The sequence below is a fragment of the Myotis davidii genome, unplaced genomic scaffold (genome assembly GCF_000327345.1).
Source record: "Myotis davidii unplaced genomic scaffold, ASM32734v1 scaffold1477, whole genome shotgun sequence".
Taxonomy (NCBI): domain Eukaryota; kingdom Metazoa; phylum Chordata; class Mammalia; order Chiroptera; family Vespertilionidae; genus Myotis; species Myotis davidii.
Window position 1 is genome coordinate 277713 of NW_006288182.1, and position 8795 is coordinate 286507.

Consider the following 8795-nt stretch of genomic DNA (forward strand, 5'->3'; position numbering starts at 1 on the left):
CTTTCCGTGTGGTGTTGGCAGTGGGTCCTGGGTCATTCGGTTCAGAGCAGGATGGAGGAGAAGGGATGCTGTGCCGTGTTTGGGGCCCCTCTGTGTGACCAGTGGATGCCGTGACCCTCAGAGTCACATGCAGGGTCTTACTCTGAGCAGCAAGAAAGGGCTAGACCCAGGATCGGCACCTGCTTCATTTGTTGAGCGAGGAGGGCGCGGGTGTGCAGCCCCTGCTTCCTGGGCCTCCCACTGCTCTTCAGGCCAGTGTTGGAGCCGGGCTAACGATGTGGGCACACCCCAGCCAGCGTTCTGAGTCACTGGCCGCGTCTGCCCATGAGACCTGGGGCCCCTCTGAGGGAACATGGACCAAGTGAGGGAAGACCAAAGTAGCAGACTGGTAAGGAGGGATAGAAGTTGCAAAGTCCCTCTACAAATTAGTGTCTGGGGCATTTCTTTAACTAATTTACACATTTCTGGGCCCTGACCCAGACCTGCTGAAATCACTTAGATTTGAGGCCCTTAGGCCAGGACCCCAGCATTTTAGAGCTTAGCACCAGTTTAGTCTAGTTCTCTTCTTCTCCCCCCGCGGTCTCTGATCCAGTTGGAGGAAGAGCCCCTTAGCACTTAGGAGCATCTCCAGCTAGGCCAGGCCCTCCGCTGTGTGCTCCCTCCCAGGCAGGAGGGAAGCCGGCAGGACGAGGGGGCTCCGAGGTGGATCCCGGTGCCCATGGTGCTGGGCACATTTCCAGTCGAGCCCCTCAACATCAGCATGTCTAAACCAGAAATCATCTTCCATGTCCTGGATGTGATGAGCCACAAACCTGGATTTCTGACGCCTTCTTCGCTCTCCTTAGCTAATTCAATTACTCAGTCCTGTTCAGGTTTTCCTTCATTACTATCTTAAATCTCACCTTTTTCCAACCCTCCACTGCTACCTTTGTGTACAGTTTCTTTCTCTGGGAACTTCAGCAGTCTGTCAACTGGTCACTTTACCTCCCTTGCCTCTCAACCAGTTCTCATTGGTGCCAGAGGCACCTTTCAAAGTGCAGATGGGCCATGCCACCCCCTGCTTTAAGTCCTCAGATGGTGCTTCCAACTAGAATTTAAAATGGAAATTCACTAGACTGGCACGTGAGGCCATCCCTGATTTGGGTCTCGTCCCGCCTCTCGTGGGGCTGCTTCTCCACGTTGCTCTGTGGGGTGGCTGTAGGAAACCCCTGCTGTTTCTGCTCCCCTGTGCTCTCTCAGGCCTTCTACTGCCCACAATGCCCACCAGCTCCTTCCCTCCACTCCACTTCCCTGCCCATCCCACCGATTCCTCAGCCGACCTGTTCCTCTATGAAGACAGCGGGGGCATTGCCACCTCAGGAAATCTCCAATCCCGGTGGCCTGTTAGGGGCTCATCTGATGTCAGCAAAGACTATGAACGTTTCCCCAGGCGTGCGTGGATGTAGCTGCTTTGGGACCTTAGCCCGGTTTCTGATCACTGATCTGCTTTCTCAGCGGCAGAATGGGGGTAACGATGCCTTACAAGGCTGTGGGGAAGGCCATGCGTCCACGCAGGCAAGCCTCGAGCCCCGCACACCGGGCGCGGCGGGCTCGCTTGTTCAGTGTGTGCTCCTACGATACGGTTATGTACCAGCGAGCACTTTTCTCTGTACATTAGTCCCTCTGTCTCCCACTCACACAGACTGACAGCTCTGTCAGGGGTCCTCCATCTCTGCATCCAAAGCCCAGGAGGACATTTTGGACAGGAGTTTGAGGTGCCTGTGAGAATGTCCAAGTGGACACGTCTTTTGGGTCTGAAGTCAGTAGGGAAGTCCGGATTAGAGAGACAGTTTGGGGAATGAGCTGAGGGTGTGTTAGTGGTGGTTGCCAGCATGGTTTGGGGAAGGCACAGTCCCTCTCTTTTTTTTTTTTTTTTAAGGGGAGAATGATTTTTAAAATTTATTTTTAATATATTTTTTACAGAGAGGAAGGAAGAGGGATAGAAAGTTAGAAACATCGATGAGAGAGAAACATCGATCAGCTGCCTCCTGCACACTCCCTACTGGGGATGTGCCCGCAACCCAGGTACATGCCCTTGACCGGAATCGAACCTGGGACCCTTGAGTCCGCAGGCCGACGCTCTATCCACTGAGCCAAACTGGTTAGGGCACGGCACAGTCTTAATTCAGGTTCCTTAGAAAACCGAACCTGAGCCAAAGCTGAAGTGCTGGTGGTTTACTGGCAGATGCCATCCCAGAGCAGCGAGAGAGGGTAGCTGGGCAGGGAAGGAGAAGAAAACATGAGGTTTGTTTTAGCGAGGTGGCCGCTGCTTCAGTGATGTTTCTGGATAGACGACACAAAAACATCGTGCCTGGCTGGGCCATTAGGTTGGGGTTGATGGAGGAATGGAGAGCAAGTTACCTGCTCTCTCTCCTGTCTCCTGTCCTTTGTCGCTCCCAGTCTGCCCTGTGGCACGTCCAATCCCCTCTCTTGCTGGGACTGTATTAATTGGCTACTGAAAGGCCAGACCCCATGACCCACAGCGTGGCATATTCCCCGAGTCATTAATTGGTGAGGGGAGCAGAACGGCACTGGCCTACAGGCCTTGGTCAAGGCAGAGCACGCTGCCAGAGGGTTGGGAGTCAGGGGAGGCCACCTGAGGAGAGTGCAGGGCCGTGTGTGTGTGTGTGTGTGTGTGTATACACATGCAGAGCCCTGCGCAGCCCTGAGCGTTAAAGAGCCCACACCCACTTAGAGCAGAGGCCCTCAGAGGAAGTGTTGCAGGGCCAGGAAGGAGAGGTCATTGGCAGCTTCTTATGCAGCTAAGAGATCAAGTGAGCTGAGTTCTGGAAAGTGGCATCTGAGGACCTGGTGAGCAGCTAGAGCAGTCTTGGTGGACACAGGAGCAGAAACTGGGTCGTGGTGGAGACGGAGAGAAGAGCACACATGTGTTACTGTGCCTAACGTTCAGCCAGGGAGGTCGGGCAAGCAGGGGATGGCAGGCAGCTGGAGCTTGCTCACTGTCCATGGATGATAACGGGGGCTGTTCATGGGCCGAGGGATTTCTGGAAACGTGATGGTGGGGCAAGAGGCCTCTGTGTACTGAGGATGGAACACATGGTAACAGGCTCCTTCCATCCAAACCCAGAGCTGCCAGTTGTGACAAGTAGACTGGCTGGCGGGCAGTGGGCAGTGGCAGGGTATGAGCTGTCTCAATTTTGTCCCCTAGGAATCCCTCTTTTTGGGGTTCTCAGGCCAATTTCTAGGGCCAGCATCTTCCCCAACATTGAGGAAGGCAGTTGTGACATAAGATGGGGCTCTTCCACCTACAGCTGTGAGCTTGGGCAAGTTAACCTCCAGACCTGCTTCTGTATCTGTCATATGAGGCTGATGAATAGCACCTTCCTCAGGTAACTGTCAGGGGAAGATGAAAAGAGCTAGTAAGCTTGACACAGGTACAATAAAAAAGGATCCCCGGGAGAGGCTGATAGGGAACAAATGAAATACACGCAGCCACGTTCCCAGCATATACACACGACACAGCCAGCTTTTGGGTCCCAAAAGATAGGCAGTCACTGGTACCCCAGTGTTTGGCTGGTTTCCAGGCGTGGTTACCATCTTATTTTCTGCCATCCAGGCCCTGTTTGTTTCCTCTTACTGTTAACAGGCCAGGTGTGAGGGAGAGCCGGAGGTTTGTGGCACTTCCCCTGCCCCCAAACCAACTTGAATTCACCTGCTTGACCTTTTTTTTATAATATATTTTATTGACTTTTTACAGAGAGGAAGGGAGAGGGATAGAGAGTCAGAAACATGAATGAGAGAGAAACATTGATCAGCTGCCTCCTGCACACCCCCCACTGGGGATGTGCCCACAACCAAGGTACATGCCCTTGACCGGAATCGAACCTGGGACCTTTCAGTCTGCAGGCTGATGCTCTATCCACTGAGCCAAACCGGTTAGGGCTGCTTGACCATTTTTACTGTACCTGTGTCAAGCTCCCACTGTGGGGAGCAGGAGTCTGCAGCTAATCCTAGGAGCTGCGAGGCCCAGGCCAATTCCGTCCGGCCCAGCCTGGGAGAAAGTGAATCAGAAGCACAGGTGTTCCACCCAAGGAAGCCTCACAGCACGGGAGACTCGGCCCCTGCTCAGTATTGGGGCACCCAGGGACACGGGGTGAGAGCGAGAAGCCCCTCCTGCCTCCCGGGGCGTCGTGCTCTGTTCTGCCCTTGCCTCTGTGCATGTTGAGAAACATGTCATGCACCCAGCCTTCCTCCATCCCTACCGCATGCCAGCTGAACCAGGCAGCGCTGCTCCAGGGACAGACAGCACGACTGCCGGGGTGCTCAGGGGAGGGGGCCTGGTGTTGGCCTCCGTTCCTCTCCAGAGCTGGGAAGTTTGGGGTGAGACCTGGAGTCAGAATAAATATGTCTGTCACCCTGAGTTTTGTTACTTTTTATTATGGGAAACTTCAACATATAAATGAAGGAAGTAGAGTGTTATGAATCTCCCTGTGCCCATATTTATCATTTCAAGACAGATCTTTTTTTTTTTACCTATATCCCCTTTTTCAATCACCCCTCCCCCCCAATTATTTTGAAGTGAATCTCAGACATCATTTCATTCTGAAGTATTTTAGTGCTAAAAGATAACACTCTTAGAAAAAGACAACTACCTAAAAAGTAATTCGTCACATAACCAGTGTCCACCTTTCCCTGATTGCCTCATAAATGTTTGTTTTGCAGTATGTGTATTTGGGTAAAGTTCAAGAGAAAGACAATATACTACAAATAGTTGTCTCTTGAGTCCCATATTCTAGATGACCATTATTGCACCAATACAACATATGCTTTAGATGTATACGTCTTAACTTCGTTTGCAGTGTGTCAGCACTTCGAATATATTCTATATTATCATCCTGAGGATACAAAGAACACAACATGGAGAAGACGGAGAACAGTGTCCCAGGACTTAGTCACTGGTGAGAATAGATATTTTCCTTGGTGTTTTCTATTAAAGATGCCCTGCCATGGCACGGCAAGAATAGAGCTGCTGGAGGGGGAGGACAATAAAAAAATAAAATGGACCCGAAGTTAGGAAGAGATAAAAGATGGAAGTCAAGGACAGAATATAGGGTGTCCCCAAAACAAGGTGTACACACACTTTGAATAATTATAAAGGCAGTGTTTACTAAAAGACTTTTCATTTTCAGAATTGAACTATCAGCTGTTAAAGTGTGTATACATTTTTGGGGGGACACCCTGTATTTTGAAACTACAAGGATTCCATTTGTTCAAAGTGTAAGTAAGCATCCGTCCTAGCTTGGGCTGCCATAACAAAATACTGTAAACCATGTGGCTTATCAACAAAATTTTAGTTCTCACGGTTCTGGAGGCTGGAAGTCTGATATCAGGGTGTCAACACGGTCCAGTTCTGGAAAGGGTGCTTTTTGGTTACAGGCAGCTGACTTCTCACTTCCTCACAAAGCAGAACAAGTCCACTAGCTCTCTGCCTCTTCTGAGGGCACTGATCCCATTCACGGGGTCCCCACACTCATGACTTAATTACCTACCACGGGTCCTGTCTTCAAGTACCGTCACCTTGGGGATTAGATTTCAACAAAGCCTCCAAATAGGTGCCATAGGAAGAAGTTCTGTCCTCTGTTTCTGCCTCAAGTTGCCCATTATTGAGCCAACTAGATGGTGCCACCCCGCTGAGAAGGATTGTATGTGAAAAGGCTGGGCAGTGGGAAGGGACAGTGATGGAGAATACTTTGATTTTGAGATGCTCTTCTAGGTGATGGGTATCAAAGCCTTCACTTTGGGGAACCTGTCAAATAGCTGAAACTAACTCCAACTCATCCAAAGATGTTGTACTTTCCTTTTTTTCTTAAATAGATTTGTACTGATTTCAGAGAGGAAGGGAGAAGGAGACAGAAACATCAATAATGAGAGAATCATTGGTCGGCTGCCTCCTGCATGGCCCTCTACCGGGGATCAAGCCCACAACGCAGGCGTGTGCCCTGACTGGGAATCAAAACTGATTCGTAGGTCAATGCTAACCACTTAGCAACACTGGCCTGGCAAGATGCGCCTTTTTAGCCAACAGAAAATGGAGGAGGAGCCACGGACACACCCTCTTTTCATAGGGAGAGACATGGACACAGGGGAGGGTGATGGAGCTGTACTCAGCACTGGATATGGTGAAGGAGAGTATGGAACACTGGCCAGGAAAGACGACTTTCTCCATTCCTATCCCTGTCAAAATCCTGGACTTACAAACGCTGAGGCGGAGGGGTTCCAACCTTTCAAAGATTTGTGCCCCAAGCGTCATTTTTTTTTCTATTTAATTTTTCATATTTAATTCCTGGTATTAATAGGTTAAGAAAGTAAAAATTTCCCAAGTGCTGATTTATAGGTAATGTTTATAAGCACACACAAAATATTCAGTTTCACAAATAGTAACATTCATTGATTCCTTTAAATACAATAGCAATCCTTATTTTAAGCTAAGTGCAACAATAATTGAATACAATATAGCTAAATACATGTAATTTGTATATCCTATGCTACAGGAAGTCGAGGGAGTGGTTTTCCATAGCCATATTTGGTTTCAGATCCTCTGGACATCTCAGATACCTGTTTTACTCACTTGAAATGATTCATCAAAAGATATTAAAGTCAGAGGCATTGTCCTGACGTATGAAGGGAATGCCAATGAAAGCACTATGCCCAGTGTCAATCCGGGAACCAGATTACAAAGTAGAAGCTAGAATCTGTCGCTGTCTCCTCAGCAGCGCCGGGATAGTCTACTGGTGCCTGAGCAGAGAGCTCACGTGATATTTCATACTCGAGTTGACATAGGCACTCTTCCCTATTAAAGTGACTTGGCCATGACCAGTCTAGGCAGATTGGGCCAAATTCCAGCCTGTATCTGCTGCCGGAGGCCACGGCAGCATCTGGTAAACGTGGGCATCCAGCTCCACGCGCAAAACAAGGCTGTGCTCTGCCATCTTGGCCGTGCTCTCTGTGCCTATTAAGTCCTCAATCTCTGGTTTTTCTTTCTTGCCTTTTTTCCCTTATAAATTATAAGGAATGATCTGTTCCTCAGAGTCTGAATTTTGTTTCAGTGCATCCTCATGGTGTTAACAGTTTCTTCTGCCTCTTGCATTTCCTCTGCATTGTTAGATGTAGAGCAGTGATTCTCAAAGTGTAGTCCCCGGACCAAACAGCATTAGCATCACCTGGGAACTTGCAGGAGGGGCTAACTCCTACCTGTCCCAGTGGGGCTGGCCATCAAGGTCACCATCTGGGTGAGGTCTAGCATTCCAGTGTTGCAGTCAGCCATTGAAGTAGAAAGGTCAAAACAACTGGGGTGGCTGCAGGTACAATATTGGGTGAGATAGCGGTTGTTCCCTTGATGGGTTGGCATACAGGTATTTCTAGGTTTTTATTTCCTAACAATGAAAAAGAGCTTTCTGGAAAATGTCAGAACAATTGGAATGATGGGCCTATGTTGAAATAGTTAGCTTAGCTGATTTAATGTGCTTTGAAAACTATCTGATTACTAATGGTCCCATGCTCCTTGCCTTTCTCAGGGAAGTAGAGCGATGAGTTTTCACTCTCTCTCAATGCTTAGGCCATCAGATCTTGACACTTCCTATAGGACAAGGGAGCTGAGCTATGGCAGGCCCTCCTGTGGAGTTCGAGGTCGCCTACATACTTGGCAGCCAAGGGCACCACCTGGTTTAGAAAGACCCTTGGCTGGGCCCGTCAGCGGCACTAACGGCTTGTCATGTTTTCATGAAAAGTGAAAGCCAGGCCTGTTTTGCAAGAAGCGACACTTTTGTCTTTAGTGGGGAAGGTCAGCCAGGACCCATCATCCTGGCAGGCAGCCAGGACCTCAAACAATTGAGCAAGGACCGAAGGTGAGACTGAACTACGTGAACTCGAGGAGTAAGTTTGCTTACCAGGTTGTGAAATCAAACTTTGTTTTCCAAAGCCCCAGTGAACAAAATCCAAGATAAATTACTTAGAACCCGTCTTGATACTCCTCTGTAAAAAATGGAAGGGCCAAGGGCAGCCTCAGGGAAACGGGGATGCGTTGGCCGCCTCATCTCGCCAGTCTTTGATCCCACGGATTAATGAGAGAAACTAGGATGTAGGGGGACTGTGATAGTTAAGCCATGGCCTCCGAAACACAGCTTTCCACACGTCTGCTCTAGGTGGACCTAGGCCCAAGGGGGCGGCTTCTTCACCGAGGGAAAACTTTACCTTATCTAGGAAGAAAGTGAGGACTTTAAACCAGAAGATAAGTTTCCTACCTGGAAGGGAAAGTAAACCACAAGATACGGGCCTGAAGACACTCAGAATGCACAGAAGGGCCTGAGGAAGAGGGAGGCAGAGTTCATTTTCTAATGGAGCTTCCAGCCCCTGCTCTTCCTCGTACGTCAAGGAGCCCACGGACAAGTATTATTCTCTGAGCCTCATGTCTGCAAGGTTGGGGATGAAATTGTCTTTTCACAGGGCAGTTGAGAGAGTTACATGAGGGAGGGTGTGTGTAGTACCATGCCCAGCACCTGGCACCTGGATTTGCCTCACTGCTGGAGACTTCCCAGAATGCTCCTCTCCACCTCCCCCGCTACTTCCCACTCACTGTCTCTTCCTTCTTGCCTCCCTCCAAACGTCCCATTGCCCACTTCTTCCTCCTCGTCAGATCTTTCCTACTTACTGAAGAGGGATTAATACAAATGAGGCCAAAATCTGCATAAAACTTAGAAAAACCACCCATAATGTTTTTTTTTTTTTCAGGGTTTGGT

The 8795-nt window shown here is 49.3% G+C and overlaps 1 long non-coding RNA gene across 1 annotated transcript; it reads left to right on the forward strand.

Annotated features, from left to right (window-relative positions):
- Nucleotides 1-4781: 4781 nt before the first annotated feature.
- Nucleotides 4782-6340, forward strand: LOC107182519. Its single transcript, XR_001513236.1, has 2 exons — nucleotides 4782-4958; nucleotides 6126-6340. It is a non-coding gene; the product is annotated as an uncharacterized LOC107182519 (long non-coding RNA).
- Nucleotides 6341-8795: the final 2455 nt, after the last annotated feature.